This window comes from Canis lupus, chromosome 27, assembly GCF_048164855.1.
Source record: "Canis lupus baileyi chromosome 27, mCanLup2.hap1, whole genome shotgun sequence".
In the NCBI taxonomy this organism is placed as follows: Eukaryota; Metazoa; Chordata; class Mammalia; order Carnivora; family Canidae; genus Canis; species Canis lupus.
Genome location: NC_132864.1, coordinates 7,709,173 through 7,727,083, shown reverse-complemented (window position 1 = coordinate 7,727,083; position 17,911 = coordinate 7,709,173). Strand labels below are relative to the sequence as shown.

The 17,911-nt window shown below is 47.0% G+C and overlaps 1 long non-coding RNA gene across 3 annotated transcripts in view; it reads right to left on the bottom strand.

Annotated features, from left to right (window-relative positions):
• Positions 1–15,234: 15,234 nt before the first annotated feature.
• Positions 15,235–17,911, bottom strand: part of LOC140619145 (uncharacterized) — a 44,111-nt gene continuing 41,434 nt past the window's right edge. For all 3 annotated transcript variants that reach the window (XR_012019078.1, XR_012019079.1, XR_012019080.1), the window contains one exon: positions 15,235–17,217. This is a non-coding gene — a long non-coding RNA (uncharacterized lncRNA). The remainder of the gene's footprint in view (positions 17,218–17,911) is intronic.

Here is a 17,911-nt window from a genome sequence, read left to right as displayed (position 1 = left end):
GGATGCCGTGTCCACCCAGCCATGGGGATCCAACCAGCCAGACAGCCCTTCTCACTGTGCACACCAGACACAGACTGTGTGCAGGAGAATTGTTATCTGAAGGAGGATTGGGATTCATAGCCTGTCTTGCTGAGACATTTGTAAATGAGCATTTTTCATATTGGCACACACAGGAGTCGGTGCTGACTATAGGGGAGAACCAAGCTTCTCTCTCTCTTTATGAGCAATTTTCCTGCACAATAGCTTGTCTCTTGCCTTTCACTTCTAGAAATGTTTGTCCACCTGAATGTCAGATAAAGATGGAATTGTCTCAGAGAAGTAGCCCAGACATGCAATAATGTGTTTCCAGCACTCAGGCATACACTTCATCTTCCAAATGAGTATCAGTATTTGTGTAGCCAGACACCTGAGTCTATTTCTGGAGTGGAAGCCCCTGAAAGGGCTCAGACATGCAGACATCTAGGCCCAAACCTGGAATGATGATCTGGAAACTACACACCCAGGTCTGTTTCTAACTACACATTTCAGGAATGCTGCCTGCCTAGTACATCACTCTCCCGTTTAAACAGAGAAGTGACATTGGAGCCGTAGAGCCAGGGAAGTCTGACCTTTGCTCCAGGAAGGTGAGATGATACCGGAGAAGCGGCAGCGGCAGGTGAGTCCTGCATTAACTCTGCGGAGCACTCAGTGATCCCCAGGGAACACGGAGCCCATAGCTGTTGGGGCGCAGGATGGAGGCACCTCACACCAGGCCAGGTGAGTCACCCGGGGGTCTGACCTCCAGGGAGGATCTCAGGGACCACTCATGGGGGCAGATCCGCTCCAGTGGTGGTTCCTCCATCTGTCTGCGGTAAGGAGAGCATGAGAAGGCTCTAAGCAGGCATCTCTCCGAGGCTCTGTAGCCCACGGGCGCGTTCTGCGTCAGCTGCTGCCGGCACAGACATGCCAGCTCCAAGAGCGAGTCACACGGTGACCCGGTGGTTCCGCAGCCATTCCTGACAGAGAGCACAGAGGCTCTGGCTGAGCGGACGTAGGGGCACATTGCCTCTGGCCGGGTGGTACGTCATCGAGTTACCATAGAACGCACTTGCTCCGGAGCATCCTCGCACAGCACATACTTTCCCACAAGACTCCCCTTCAGACCGAGGGTTCCCGGGCACTGAGCCAGTGTTGGACAGGAATGGTGTGATGAGAGAGCTCTTTGTCTCTGCACAAGGAGTGCTGGGGCTTGCCGTACCATCTCTGTGAGGAGGCGCACAGACCTGGACCTGGGCCGGGAATGCAGGTGCTCCCAGGAGCATATTCAGGAAGGGTCACACCCTTGCTCTTGGCCGCATGAACAGCCTTCTCTCCTGGGTCAGCTTCCCTCCTGCTTCCTGTGGCCACTACTCCCGCCCAGCATGGCACAGCTGCCATGTGTCCAGTTGAAGGAGCTTCAGGGCTCTGTATGGCCTGCGGGTCATTCCCTGACCCTTGTCCAGGCCAGACCCTCAGGGACCTTGCATTGAGGCATCCGAGTCTCATGGAAGGAAGCTCCCCTTCCCAGGGAGAGGCTCCAGCGTGGCTGGGGGACCTGGGGAAGCAGAACTACCTGACCTCAAAGCCCCATCTGTGGAATCCGTTGATGCTGGAGTGGGGCACACTCAGCCTCATGGCATCCCGTGGCCACTGTCTGCTTCTCTGTGCCCCAAGGACCACCCCAAGGCCTCACTCCTATAATGAGTGTCAGAGCCTGGACTGATACCCAGGTAGGCAAGGTCTGGAGTTCCAGCTTTTAACCTCAGCACCCTGGAGGTGCTGCCCTGACCTGGTCCCATTTATCTTCCCCTTGGAAATGAGGCCAGAGCCCCACTGCCCCTCTGGGATCCATTACCCAGACATTGGCCTTGACAGAGGGCATGGTGATCCTTCCGTTTCTCCCTTTTTTCTCTTCAAAGGAGAAAGTTCTTGCTCTCCGGTGCATTTTACATGCAGCTTCTACGTCCTTGTGATCTTTTTTTTTTTCTCTTTGCCACAAAATCCGTCCGTTCTGCAGCAAAACAAAACTACCTCCATTTTCCTCTGGGTTCACACTTCTGTTCCTTTTCTCAGGATTCTGTTCCATCTCCTTTTCTCACTCCACTGTTCTGCACGGATAACCACTACTCATCTGTAAGATCCCGTCCAGGCATCACCCCATCAGGGGAGCCTCTGCCCAGCTGGGTGAGCAGCCTGCTCTCGGCAGTAGGTGCTTCTCCCCGTCACTCACGGACTCGTGCAATCAAGCAGTAAGCATTTGATGGGCGCTCACTGTACCAGGCACTGAGGATACAAACGTGACTGTATCCTAGTCGTGCCCCTGCCACATCCTATGAACATCTCACCGTGGACACATGAGCCAACCTTCATGGCCACCATTCGTTTATCCATAATGGGCACCGGACAGAAGCCAAGCCAATCAGAGTCCTTCCCTGAGATTTTCCAGGTGGAACAGACACAGTCTACGTTTCTCCAGTGGTCACGGCTCCATGACATGAGGCTTAGGGTCCGTAGACTCCCATGTTTCCTGCCTCCTGGAGATGCTGGTCCACCATGGGAGGGAATAAAGTTAGAGCAGGGAGTGAAGGGGACACAGTGGTGTTCAGTTGTCTGGTGTCTGCTGCTCCAGAAGCTCATGCCTGTCTGCTTCCTGCAGCGTGCTGGCTCACCTGACTCAGGTAGGCTCCAGGTGGGACCAGATGACACACCCTACCTGGAGGACTGAAGAGTCTAAATGATCCTCAGAGGTGCAGGCAAGTGAAGGGAACCCACAGGAAGAGCATCTCTGGGCCTCGCAAGAACGGGGAGTCTTTGCCCTGGGCTTGTCTGAATAACAAGGGAGGAAGCAAGTTTTCTCGGAGCCAGGGAGAGCTGTAGCCTGGGGGAGTGGCCTGTGGGCAGGAGAACTGTGGCCTCTGCCAGAGCCACAGGCCAGGAGGACGGAAGCAGAAATGCCCCAACCCCCCTCTCCTCCTGCCCTCCAGTCTCCTGCCAACTCCCCCAACTGGCTGAAGCCCACCAGGAGCTGACAGACTGCTTTCAGGCATGGTGGGGACCGGCCTCCCTGGGCACACCAGGGTGGGGAAGAATGAAGAGCAGCAGAGGAGGGGCACACACAGAACAACCAGCTCAGAAGCCTTCTTGATCCTTGACCAACACCCACCCCTTGACCTCTGGCATTTGGAATTGTGTTTCTGTGGCCAAAAACTGGGAGTTCTGACTGTTCAGTCTATTTCCATGACACTCTCCTGGACCACACAGTCTGATCAAGGACTGTAGCTAACTGGGGATCCCTGGGTGGCTCAGCGTTTTAGTGCCTGCCTTCGGCCCAGGGCATGATCCTGGAGTCCTGGGATCAAGTCCCACATCGGGCTCCCTGCATGGGGCCTGCTTCTCCTTCTCCCTGTGTCTCTGCCTCTTTCTCTCTCTCTGTCTCTCTCTCTCATGAATGAAGAAAATCTTAAAAAAAAAAAAAAAAAAAGACTGTACCTAGCCCAGAGCCTGGTATACAGTAAGTGCTCAAGAACATGTATGGAATGACTGGTGGGTGGATAATAAAATCTAATGCAGATGCCACAGGGGAAGACTACTCTGATGGATAATGCCTGCCTGGGTTTATCACCTTCTACCGAGTACTTAGGTGAGAAAAGCATCTTTTCCTTTTTCTGCAGTCGCAGACCTAGGAGAAGGTTGGGTGAGCATCATAGAGCCTCTCTTTCCAGCAGGGCGCTGAGCTCTTTGTGGTTATTCAGTTACTATTTTACATAAAAGAGGAAAGGGGCATAAGTGTCATGGGCTTCCATGTCAATTGGAAACCACAAGCGCCTCCTACAGAATTGTCACCCACGCTAGGACCTCAGAAGGACAGCTTCTTGGGAGTGTCGTGACACTGGCACCTCATTCCGTGATCCCACTCATCGCTAACCAGTCTAGATGTGTAGACGTGAGACGGTCTCAGGCGTGGGCACCAGTCCCCTCTTAGCACATTGGGTAAACCCACCCCTTTGAACACAGGCTCAGCCTGGCTCTGCTCCTGCTAAAGCTGCAGTACTGGGTCCCTGTGTCCTGCTGGAGAAGCACTATGGGGAGCTGGAAAGCGAGAGGCAGATCAATTGGGTTTCGGGGTGAAAGCTGAACAGGTGGCCCTGATTCTTGGGGGAAGTGTACAACTCTGTCCTGAAGGGAATATTGGTTGCTCTGATGGAGTCTGGAGTCTGGAGTGTGTGTCAGCTAGGCTTGAAGAGCCTAGGCCAATCTTCCGGGCAGTTCCTCTGGCAGAGTGAGTGAGTTTGCTGTGGAAAATTCTCCACTGCTGGTCAGCCTGTGACCCAGTCTCCCACCGCACCCCCACCTCTGTGCAGGGGCAGCAGTGTTGTCGGCTCCATTCCCTCTGGCCTGAGCTCCTTGCATAGGTAGGATGCTTCTGCTGCAGAGGAAGAAACATGATTTATTCCCAGCCCGTTTCAGTGGGAACCCGCCCGGCCTGCCTCTCTACCTTTTGTGTATGAAGAAAGATGGTTTGAGGTCCTCACAGATCCCAAGCTGAGCTCAGCTCAGGCCGATTCCAAGAGCTGCCGTGCTGGGCAGCTCCCTGTGAGGACACGGGGTCAACCCGGCAGTGCTGCTGAAGTCGCAGATCCTAGGACTGCTCGCCCCACCCTGCTCTCCTCTGGACTGGGAGCTGGCCCAGGCAGGGTGCTGTGGGGAAAACACAGGGCGACATGGACGTAGCGCCTGGATAACTTTGGAATAAATCCTTCTAGGCTCCTCCAAGTGCAAGAGACAGAAAACCCAATGCAAACTGGCCTACAAAGGAGACTTCCTGACTCCTCTAACTGAGCAGAATGAACAAAATCAGGAGAAGGTGGATCCAGGACTTAGAAAGCCTGTCAAGATCCGGTTTTCTCCTTCCACCTTGAGGCCCTGGGGATCCGGGACTGGACTTGCGATCTGCAGCTGGGCTCTGACCTGTGGCGTAGGGGGCTCCGATTCCCGAGCAGCATCCTGATAGGGCTGACATCCAGCCCGTGCTGCAGGGAGGTTCCTCCGTGGAGCCCACTTCTCCTCCCAGGGCACAGCAGCTGGTCAGCAGGTGTCCTCTGCTCCCAAGGACTGTCCCTGGGCAGGTGTCCTGCTGCTATCGGGTCCAGGACCCAGTCCTGCCTTTGGTCCCTTTTCAGACAAACCTCTTTGGTCCCAGAAGGACGACGGCATCGGCTACTTTGGGACGCGGGTCACTGGAGCTGCCAGCACGCAGAGGCAGCTGACCCAGGTATTGGCTGTCTCTGCGCTCCTGTCGTCTGCCTGGACACACATCCTCCCCAAGGAGCCTGCTGGTCCTTGGTCCTGGGTAGTGTCCTCACAAGGAGATCCACCAGCCACAGAGGAGGAGCCTGGAGCTCCCTCCAAGCCAACTGGACAGGCTCCTCCCACCACCACGCTTTTACCAGCTCTTCCTCCCTGAGGCCACACGCAGTCCCCGGAGCCCACAGCCCTGCCCTCTCCCAGGCCGTGGCCCCCATGTCACTCCTCTGCCACCCCGTGTACCTGGCTGTCTGCACGAGTGTTCTTGAGCTTTCCTGGTTGCTCTCTGCTTCATCTGCCTTTCAGGAAGGCCTCAGCCAGGACTCAGAGAGGGAGAGGATGAGTATTTCCTGCCCCACATGAACAAGGAACAGCCCAGCCTCTCACCTGAGCCCTGGGCCAGGTGCCGGCCCTCCGCCCTCAGCTGCACTGTCCCCTGTCCACTGTCCTGTGATGGCAAGGCCACCTGGGCCCGAGCCGCTGAGCCCAGGCAGCAAGGCAAGAGCGCTCCTCATGAGCCCTGAGGATGGGTCTTTGGCCCCACCAGTCACTGCAGTGACCGGGCCCCTGAACCCCAACACCAAGCCTGACAGATGGGGAGTGAGTTGGGGTCAGTGGTCACTATGAGAGGCCTGTGGAGTCCCAGATGTTCCTCCCTGCTTCTCAGGAGCAGCCAGGAGGGTTCAGGCCCTTCCCACATTTCAGGCCTCTGAGAACCCCCAGGTGAGATTCCCCAGGGGAGGTTCCCAGAAGCAGAGGCTCCCTCCATACACCACGTCCCCAGGTGAGGCCCCAGGAGAGCTGCCCTCGGGGGTCTGAGCCCCGATTTGATGGGGAGCAGGCCTGGGGCCCGAGGTCTCCTGGGAGGGAGGCTGATGTGTCCCCTGCTGTCACACTCAGACTATGTCTCTGCCTGCAGGAATGGCATCCAGCTGGTTTCTGATTCCAGAGCCCAGGTCAACCCCAGCCTCCTAATCCCTGTATCACATGCAGGGAAGGGGAGGGAGGAGGCCTAGGGAACCCTGTCCCTCGGGCAGCCCCCCCTCGGCCTCACACCTGTGGCAGGACGGAGACCTGGGGGCAGGTATCTGGGCAGAGAATGGGCTTAGGTGCATAGGGCAGGTGCTCAGGAAGCTGACGCTGCTCCCTGTGCTGGCAGGTAGACAGACGCAGAGATGGCAGGACCCAGTCCAGGTCTCAGGAGGGGCCCCCAGACCAGCCTGCATGCCCTGCGGGGAGTCAATCCTGTTCCCCGGGGGTAGCCCATCCACCTGGAGGCCGAGGCAAGGAGGGAGCCCCAGATGCCTCCAGGAAGTGATCCCAGCACCCACTCCCGGCTGCTCACGGTGACCCCAGGGCAGCATAGAGGCTGGGATGATCTGTGAGCTCTGTTGACCAGGCCAGGAGCGCTCCAGCTTGGAAGAGGCCCCACAGGGGTGGGGAGAAGGGGTCTGGGGAGGGTTCTCAGGTGAGGGCCCCAGTACATCCTTGGGGGCCTGCCTGGGAGCCCTCGAGGGTCACCTGATCTTCATGCCTCAGGAACTGACTCTCCTGGGGGGTGGGAACTGTGTCCCATCTGTCTCCTGCCCAGTGCTACCTGTGAGAGCCCCCACCCAGTTGAGGGGCTGGGGCGCTACACTTGGGGTTTGCAGAGAAGACCTCAGGTGGCTGAGCATCTTTATTTAAATAAGTCATTAGGAAGCATAAAAATCAAGCTGGACAGATTTCTGCTTAAGGACAATGCAGTCTTTAGACTTTAGATTATTTATTCCCTTAATTTCTCCTCTAATGCAATCATAAATCCATATTATTAGATTTTTAATGAATATTAATTTCTTTTTTTGAATATTAATTTCTAAAATGAAAGTCATGTTTCTGATTCTCTCTGAAAGGCCAAGGGAGGGAAGCAGGGTGCATTTCTCAGGCTCTGGAGGCCCCGATTCCAGAGGCAGGTCCTGGATACCCGAGCCCCTAGCAGGACCACCAGCTGTGTGTGTCTGGGGGTCTTTAGAGGAAGGAGGCCCATCCCCTGACCCTGAGAAGGAGATGGAGGCAGGAGGTCGCGGGGGATGGTGGCACAGACACCTCCACGGGTCACGTTGGTTCCACGGAGCAGGTTCACTTACGTGGAGGCTTGTACTCCGAGCCTTGGGGGCCAGCAGGGGTGCAGCGGGTCCCGAGCTGCAGGGTGAGCCGGGCCTGTGGGAGGCCAGTGTGCAGAGCAGGAGCCCAGCGGGGCTGGGGGCTCAAGAGGAGCACGATGAGCAGCCGGCTCCGTCTTCCGTCAGCTGGTGCAGAACTGCCAGGGTCCTCCTGTGACAGCGTCTCCCCCTGGCCCTGGGCCCCACCTCCCGCAGGCACCAACTCCCACAGCCTGGCTGGGCTGCTTCCCCAGAAGGGCGGAGGGCGGAGGGTGGAGGGTAGAGGGAACTGGCGTGTCCTGCCGTCCTGTCCGTCCCCTGATCATCAGGCACCTGGGGACGAGGTCGGGTCAGTGACCGCGTGCCTCCCTCCTGGGGCAGTGCAGCCCCTGACTGTAATGACCCTTTCACCCTGCAGATTCAGAGTCCCAACAAGGTCCACCTTGATGGGGATGGGGGGTATGTATCCAAAGGAAATGAAAACAGGATGTTGAAAAGATATCCACACCCCATGGTCAGTGCAGTATTATTCATAATAGCCCAGATAAACCACCTAAGTGTTTATCTTATCGAATGAATGGATAAGAAGATGTGGTGTGCATACACAATGGAATATATTCAGCCATGAGAAAGAAGGAAATCTTGACATTTGTACATCAGGGATGGACCTTGAGGACATTACATTAAGTGAAATAAATCAGAGAAAGATAAAACTGTGTAATCTCATATGGAGAATCTTAAGAAGTCAAGTCAGACTTGTAAAAACAGTAAAATGGCTGCCAGTGGCTGCGGGTGGGGAATCAGGGAGATGATGTTTCAGGGTACAAACTTACAACTAGTAGATAAGTAAGCTCTGGAGATTGAATGGACAGATAGCGTTTATAGGCAATGGTACTGTATGATAAACATCAAAGTCACTAAAAGACTAGATCTTAATTGTTCTCACCCCCCAAAAAGACATAATATAATATAATTATGTAATAAATGGGACTTCCGAATCATATAATTGGTCTATTTTTAGTTTTTTTATTTTTTATTTTTTAAATAAATTTATTTTTTATTGGTGTTCAATTTACCAACATACAGAATAACATCCAGTGCTCATCCCATCAAGTGCCCGCCTCAGTGCCCGTCACCCATTCACCCCCAAACCCCGCCCTCCTCCCCTTCCATCACCCCTAGTTCGTTTCCCAGAGTTAGGAGTCTTTATGTTCTCTCCCTTTCTGATATTTCCCACACATTTCTTCTCCCTTCCCTTATATTCCCTTTCACTATTATTTTTAGTTTTTAAGAGAGCTTCCATATTTTCCATAGGGGCTGAATATCCCACCAACAGTGCACGTGGCTCCCGTTTGTGCACATCCTCGCCTGTGCTAGTTCCTTGTCTTCTTGATGACAGCTGTTCTAGAGGGTATGAAGTGGTAGCTTGTTGTGATTTTGATTTGTATTTCCCTGATTATTATTAACGTTGAATATCTTTTTATGTACATTTGGAAAAATGTCTGCTAGGCCTTCTGTCCATTTTTTTTATAAATTTATTTTTTATTGGTGTTCAGTTTGTCAACATATAAAATAACACCCAGTGCTCATCCCGTCAAGTGCCCACCTCAGTGCCCGTCACCCAGTCACCCCCACCCCCTGCCCTCCTCCCCTTCCACCACCCCTAGTTCGTTTCCCAGAGTTAGGAGTCTTTCATGTTCTGTCTCCCTTTCTGATATTTCCCGCTTATTTTTTCTCCTTTCCTCTTTAGTCCCTTTCACTATTTTTTATACTCCCCAAATGAATGAGAGATGAATGGATAAAGAAGATGCAGTTTATGTATACTTCTGTCCATTTTTAATCAAATATTTGGGTTTATTACTGGGTGCTTATGCTCTTTACATATTTTTTTATTTTAATCCTTTACCCAACACATGATTTGCAAATGTTTTCTCCTGTTTCATAGATTGCCTTTTCACTGTTTTATTGTTTTATCTTTGCTGCACAGAAGCTGGTTAGCTTGATGTCCCACTGGTATTTTGCTTTTGTTGTGTTTTTGCGTTGTATCCCAAAAAATCATTTCTAAGACCAAAGTCAAAGATCTTCTTCCCTATATTTTCTTCTAGAGATCCTGTGGCATCAGGGTTTAAGTCTTTAATCTATTTCGAGTTAATTTTTGTGACTTAAGTGGTGTAAAATAAGGGTTTCAGCTTTCCCAACACCATTTGTTGAAGAGACTATCCTTTCCCCATTATGTGTTTCTGGCTCCCTTGTCAAATATTAGTTAATCATATATGTGTGGGTTTATCTCAGCGTTTTCTATTTTGTTCCATTGGTCTTTGTGTCTGTCTTTATGCCAGTACCATACTTTAATTTCAATACTAGTTTTGTGGTATAGCTTGAAATTAGGCAGTGTGATGCCTCTGAATTTGTTCATTTTTATCAGGGTTGTTCTTTTTGGTTGTTCTCCATGCAAATTTTAGGATTGTTTTTTCTGTTTCTGTGAAAAATGCCATTGGAATTTTGATAGGGATTACATTGACTCTGTAAGATGGCTTTGTGTATTGTGGCCATTTTAATAACAGTAATTCTTCCCATCTGTGAACATGGGGCTTCCTATCATCTGTGTCTTCTTCAATTTCTCTCATCAAGCTCTTGCAGTTTTCATCATCCAGATCTCTCACCTTCTTGTTAAATGTACTCCTATTTCATTGTTTTTGATGCTGTTGTGAATGAGATCACTTTCTTTTTTAGATGTCTACTTGGTAGTATATAGAGACACACTGATTTCTGCATGCTGATTTTGTGTCCTGAAACTTTACTTAATTCACTGATTAGTTCTAAAGTTTTTGGTGGAGTCTTTAGATTTTTCTATGTATAAGATAATATTGTGTATAAATAATGGCAATTTTACTTCTTCCTTTCCGATTTGGATGCATTTTATTTCTTTGTCTTGCCCATTTGCTCTGGCTGGGACTTACAGTGCTGTGGGTTGAATTGCAGTGGTGAGAATGAGCACTCTTGTCTTGTTCCTGATATTAATGGTGAAAGGCTGAAAGTATTTCCTCTGAGCATGATATTAGCTGTGGGCTTGTTTATATCACCTTTATTATGTTGAGGTATATTACTTCTGAACACAACCTCTTAGCAGTTTTTATCATGAAAGGATACTGTATTTTGTTGAATGCTTATTCTGCATCAGTAGAGATAACTTTTTTTTCATTCTATTTATTGATTTGTGTATGTTGAACCACCATACACCTGTATCCCAGAGTTAAATCTCAATTGCTCATAGTATTATGGTCCTTTTTATATATTTAACTTGGTTTACTAATATTTTGTCAACAATTTTGCATCTAAATTAATCAGAGATACTGGTCTATAGTTTTCTTGTAGTGTCCCTATCTGGCTTTTGCATTAGGGTAATGCTTGCCTTGTAAAATATTTTGTAAGTGTTCCCTCTTCTTCAGTCTTTTTTTAATATCTTGAGGAGAATAAGCATTAATTCTTTAAATGTTTGGTAGAATTCAGCAGTGGAGCCACCTGGTCCTGGGGTTTTCTGTGTTGAGAGGTCTTTGGTTGTTGATTCAATTTCCTTACGCAGTATTAGCTTGTTCAAATTTTCTATTTTGTCCTGATCCGGACTTGATATTTTCTTTTTTTTTTAATTTTTTTTTTATTTTTTTTTTAATTTTTTTTTTTATTTATTTACTTATGATAGTCACAGAGAGAGAGAGAGAGAGGCAGAGACACAGGCAGAGGGAGAAGCAGGCTCCATGCACCGGGAGCCTGATGTGGGATTCGATCCCGGGTCTCCAGGGTCGCGCCCTGGGCCAAAGGCAGGCGCCAAACCGCTGCGCCACCCAGGGATCCCCGGACTTGATATTTTCTTATGGTCCTTTGTATTTCTGTTGTATCAGTTGTAATGTCTCCTTTTTATTTCTGATTTTAAGTCTTCTTTCTTCTTTTTTTCTTAGTCTAGCTAAAGGTTTGTCAAGTTTACCTTTTCAGAAACTCAGCTCTTAGTGTCATTTTTCTTTCTTTCTTTTTTAAGGATTTTAATTATGTATTCATGAAAGACAGAGAGAGGCAGAGACATAGACAGAAGGAGAAGCAGGCTCCCTGCAGGGAGCCTGATGTGGGGCTCTATCCCAGGACCCTGGGAGCACACCGGGAGCACACCTGGAGCTAAAGGCAGACGCTCAACCACTGAGCCACCCAGGCATTCCTCTTAGTGTTATTGATCTAGTTTATTGTTTTCCTGGTCTCTAGTTCATTTATTTCAGCTCTGATCTTGGAAATTTTGTTTCCTTATGCTAACTCTGGGTTTAATTCTTATTTTTCTAGTTCCTCTAAGTATAAAGTTAGATTGCTTATTTAGAGTCCTTTTATTTTCTTAACATATGCACTTATTGTTATAAACTCCCCTCTCAGAACTGCTTTACAGCATCTGATAGGTTTTGGTATATTGTGTTTCCATTTTCATTTGTTTATAGATTTAAATTTTTTTTATTATTTCTTTGACCCACTGGTTCAAGAATGTGATGTTTAGTTTACACGTTTGTAATTTTTTTCCTTATGGTTTTTATTTTTTTAATAATAAATTAATTTTTTATTGGTGTTCAATTTGCCAACATACAGAATAACACCCAGTGCTCATCCTGTCTAGTGCCCCCTTCAATGCCCGTCACCAATTCACCCCCACCCCTGCCCTCTTCCCCTTCCACCACCCCTAGTTCGTTTCCCAGAGTTAGGAGTCTTTATGTTCTGTCTCCCTTTCTGATATTTCCTACCTGTTTCTTCCCCTTCCCTTCTATTCCCTTTCACTATTATTTATATTCCCCAAATGAATGAGAACATATAATGTTTGTCCTTCTCCTATTGACTCATTTCACTCAGCATAATACCCTCAAGTTCCATCCACGTTGAAGCAAATGGTGGGTATTTGTCATTTCTAATGGCTGAGTAATATTCCATTGTATACATAAACCATACCTTCTTTATCCATTCATCTTTCGATGGACACTGAGGCTCCTTCCACAGTTTGGCTATTGTGGACATTGCTGCTAGAAACATTGGGGTGTAGGTGTCCCGGCGTTTCATTGCATCTGAATCTTTGGGGTAAATCCCCAACAGTGCAATTGCTGGGTCTTCGGGCAGGTCTATTTTTAACTCTTTGAGGAACCTCCACACAGTTTTCCAGAGTGGCTGCACCAGTTCACATTCCCACCAACAGTGTAAGAGGGTTCCCTTTTCTCCTCATCCTCTCCAGCATTTGTGGTTTCCTGCCTTGTTAATTTTCCCCATTCTCACTGGTGTGAGGTGGTATCTCATTGTGGTTTTGATTTGTATTTCCCTGATGGCAAGTGATGCAGAGCATTTTCTCATGTGCATGTTGGCCATGTCCATGTCTTCCTCTGTGAGATTTCTGTTCATGTCTTTTGCCCATTTCATGATTGGATTGTTTGTTTCTTTGGTGTTGAGTTTAGTAAGTTCTTTATAGATCTTGGAAACTAGCCCTTTATCTGATACGTTATTTGCAAATATCTCCTCCCATTCTGTAGGTTGTCTTTTAGTTTTGTTGACTGTATCCTTTGCTGTGCAAAAGCTTCTTATCTTGATGAAGTCCCAATAGTTCATGCTCATGGATTGGCAGAATTAATATTGTGAAAATGTCAATGTTACCCAGGGCAATTTACACGTTTAATGCAATCTCCATCAAAATACCATGGACTTTCTTCAGAGAGTTAGAACAAATTATTTTAAGATTTGTGTGGAATCAGAAAAGACCCCGAATAGCCAGGGGAATTTTAAAAAAGAAAACCATAGCTGGGGGCATCACAATGCCAGATTTCAGGTTGTACTACAAAGCTGTGGTCATGAGGACAGTGTGGTACTGGCACAAAAACAGACACATAGATCAATGGAACAGAATAGAGAATCCAGAAGTGGACCCTCAACTTTATGGTCAACTAATATTCGATAAAGGAGGAAAGACTATCCACTGGAAGAAAGACAGCCTCTTCAATAAATGGTGCTGGGAAAATTGGACATCCACATGCAGAAGAATGAAACTAGACCACTCTCTTGCACCATACACAAAGATAAACTCAAAATGGATGAAAGATCTAAATGTGAGACAAGATTCCATCAAAATCCTAGAGGAGAACACAGGCAACACCCTTTTTGAACTCCGGCACAGTAACTTCTTGCAAGATACATCCACGAAGGCAAAAGAAACAAAAGTAAAAATACACGTTTGTAATTTTTTCAACTTTACCCTCATACTATTTCAGTGACAAAAGAAACTTTGTATGATTTCAGTCTTCTTAAATTTGCTAAGACTTATTTTGCAGCCTGTCATATGATCTATCATGGAGAATGTTCCACGTGCATTTGAGAAAAATGTGCATTCTGCTCCTGTAGATAGAATGCTCTATAAATGTCTGTTAGGTCCATTTGGTCTAATGTATGGTTCAACTCCAATGTCTCCGTTTGATTTTCTGTCTAGATTATCTATCCATTGCTGAAAGTGGTTGATTAAAGTCCCCTAGTAGTATCATATTGTTATCTTTGCCTTCAGGTCTGTTAGTATTTGCTTAATATATTTAGGTGCCTTAATGTTGTGTATAGGTTTAGCGTTATTATATTCTTGAAGAACTGATCACTTTATCATTATATAATGACCTCCTTTGTCTTGTGACCACTTTTGGGTTAAAATCTATTTTGTCTGATAGAACTATCCCTGCTATCTTTTTCTATCCCTCACTTTGAGCCTACATATGTCCTTAAAGCTGAAGTAGGTCTCTTATAGCCAGCATATATGTTGGGTCTTTTATTTTTTATTTTTATTTTTTAAAAGATTTTATTTCTTTATTCATGAAAGACAGAGAGGCAGAGAGGCAGAGACATAAGCAGAGGGAGAAGCAGGCTTCATGCAGGGAGCCTGATGTGGGATTCAATCCCAGAACTCTGGGATCATTCTCCAAGCCAAAGGCAGATGCACAACCGCTGAGCTATCCAGGCATTCCTGTTGGGTCTTTTTAAAAAATCCATTCAGGGGATCCTTGGGTGGCTCAGTGGTTTTAGTGCCTTCCTTCGGCCCAGGGTGTGATCCTGGAGTCCCAGGATCGAGTCCTACATCAGGATCCCTGCATGGAGCCTGCTTCTTCCTCTGATTGTGTCTCTGCCACTCTCTCTGTGTGTGTCTCTCTTGAATAAATAAATAAATAATATTTTTTAAAAAATCCATTCAGCTACTCTTTGTGTTTTAATTTAATGAATTTAGTCCATTTATATTTAATGTGATTACTGATAACAAAGTGGCAATAGTAAGCCATCACCTAATTGTTTTGTATTTCCATTCTTTCACCCTCTGTTTCTGCCTGTTATTGTAACTCGCTTTTCTGTGGGGCTGGGCTCTGTTTCCCTTTTATCTTTTGTGCCTCTACTTTAGATATTTGCTTTGTGGTTACCATGAGGCTAACATGAGATGTCTCATAGATGAAATAATTTTAAGCTGATAGAAACTTCACTTACAAAATTCTCACTTGTTACCCCTTTTATATTTTTGATAACACTGTTTTTCTTTTAAATTGTATAGTCTTGGGATCCCTGGGTGGCGCAGCGGTTTAGCGCCTGCCTTTGGCCCAGGGCGCGATCCTGGAGACCCGGGATCGAATCCCACATCGGGCTCCCGGTGCATGGAGCCTGCTTCTCCCTCTGCCTGTGTCTCTGCCTCTCTCTCTCTCTCTCTCTCTGTGACTATCATAAATTAAAAAAAAAAAATAAATAAATTGTATAGTCTTTAATTAATTATAATAGCTATAATTATTTTAATACTCACATTGACCTTTATATTATAGCTAAGTGGTTAATATTCCATTGTAACCTTACTCATACGTTCTCATGTCACGATTAGTATCCTTTCACTTCAGCTGAAAGAAGACTTCTCGGCTTTCTCATAAGGAGGGTCTAGTGTGACAAACTAGCTCAGCTTTTGTCTGGAAAAGTCTACTTCTTCATTTCTGAAGGATAACCTTACCAGAGAGAGTATTTTTGGCTGGCAATTTTTTTTCTTACAACACTTGTCATCCCACTCTCTCTTGGCCTGTAGGATTTCTGCTGAGCAATCTACTGATCATCCAGTGAAGGTTCCTTTGGCAGTTATAATATTTTCTTCTCTGGGTACTTTTAGGATTATCTCTATGTGATTTTTGACAGTTTTATTATAATGAATGTATCTTGGGGAAAACCTTTTGGCATTGAGACACAATGGTCTGTCAGCTTCCTGAACTTGGATGTCCAAGTTTCTCTCCAGGTTTGGGAAGTTTCAGCCATTATTTCTTAGATTAAAAAAAAGCATAGAGCTTAAGATTTTATTTATTTATTTGACACAGAGCACAAGCAAGGGGAATGGCAGAGGGAGAGGAAGAAGCAGGATCCTTGCTAAGCAGAGAGCCTGATGCAGGGCTCTAGGATCCCGACCAGAGCCAAAGACAGCCACTTAACTAACAGCCACCCAGATGCCCTTCATGCTTCTCCTTCTGGAACTGTAATTTTTCTGATATATGTATTTTTGATGGAGTCCCATAGATAGTCTATGCTTTTGTAATGCTCTTTCAAAGTTCCTATCCTGTAGCTCACTTATTCTATCTTCTATTTTATCCACTCTGCTGTGGATGCGTTTTTCATCCCATTCATGGAATTCTTTAATCCCAGAATTTGTTTCTTTTTTTCTCTTTATTGTTTCTGAAAAAAAAATCCTTTGTATGTTTTCTTTGGTCTCCTTATCAGCTAGATCACAAACTTTAGCCTTTATGTTTGGTTATTGGAGGATTATTGTTAGATTATTGTTACCTTTTGGTGATGACATGTTCCTTGATTCTTCATGTTCCTTGTAGTTTTATGTTGCTGCTCTGATATGTGGAGTGGTGAACACCACCTTAGTCTTTGCAAATTGCCTTCAGGTGGGATATACTGTTAGATCTGGATGTTCTCTGTCCCTTTGTGGATACATTTGCTCCATGCTTCTGCCCCTTCTTGGGGAAGAATTCTCGAGCTTGTATGTCTTCTCTGGTCTGTGGAACTCACCTCTCCTGTTTCCCAGAAGGGTTGCCCCAGGGAGCCAGCCACAGCACTGGGGATGTATGGGTTCAATACTCTTAGATGGCTGGGGATCCTCAGGTGGAGGTTCTTCCAGAAGCTCATGAGTGAACTTCCGGTTGTTATCCTATCATCAGGACAGTGTCCCTTCAATACCCTTTGATCTTCTCATCCACCTGTTTCCTGATCTCTTTCCTGGAGTCATGGATAACCTGCCTCAGTACTCTGGGTGCTGCCAGAGGGAATGGATTTCTCCTGCAGCATCCCACATGGCTGAGGAAGCCAGGTACTCCTAGTTCCCCTTCCAGCAGGAGAGTTTGCTGCCTTCTAGTTGAGCCCCCACATAGTGTCACTTTTGAGGAGGGGTGGCATTAGCAAAGTTCTTTTTATCATTTCCAGTGTATCCAGACTCCAAGGACCTCCACTTGGGGCATATTGGACTCCCATAAGGCCTCCCTTGTCTGTGGATGTCTGTCCAAATCAGCACTCTTGAGGTTTCTTTGATAGTAGCAAGATGGTTTAAGCAGGCCCCCTCAGGGCTCTGGCTGGGTGTGCAGTCTCTATGGAGGGCTGTTGCCTACTAATGGATGCATAGTTGGGTGACACTATTCCTGGATCCTTTGGCATTTGGGGCTGTGTCTCAGAGGCACTTTTATTCATGGATGGATGCCTGATTAGTTGTTTAAAAAGGAGACAAAAAGCAGAGATGTCTTACACTGCCATGATGCTCAGAATGCCTAATACCCTATTTATGTCTACACTAGCCTTGAATGGTCCCCTAATTCCCCCTGATGTCTGCACTTAACCTGCTGTGTCTACCTAATAGTCCAGGTATTACATCGACATGGTTTATCTCACTGTTCCCCAAGTGTGCCCGCCTTAATCTCAGATGTCTTCTTAACTACTAAGGTGTGTCTGTTCATAGCTGGGATATCTAATTATGTAGAAGTGTCTACACTGAACAAAGATAACTTTATAAAACCCCAGGTTATGTCTATTATGACCCAGAATATGTTCTTAATTTTCTAAGTGTATCTACACTGACCTGCGATGTCTAATTCCCTGTGTGTCTAATCAGATTTGGATGTTTCTCTAGTTCCCCGGGTAGGTCAGTGCTGATCTGGGATGTCTCTCTCAAATCCGTGTGTCTATACTGACCTGGTGCATTGTTCTCTTTCATCATCAGTAACACCCACCCTGACGTCTCCCTTGTCACTCTGGATTGTCTAACAGGACCAGGATGTTTCATGCAGAGTATAATATGACCTGGAATGACACTGCTTCCCCAGGTAGTTCTACTCTGACTGGGGATGTCTCCCCAATACTGCAGGTATGTCTACTCTAACATGTGATGCTGTTTCCCC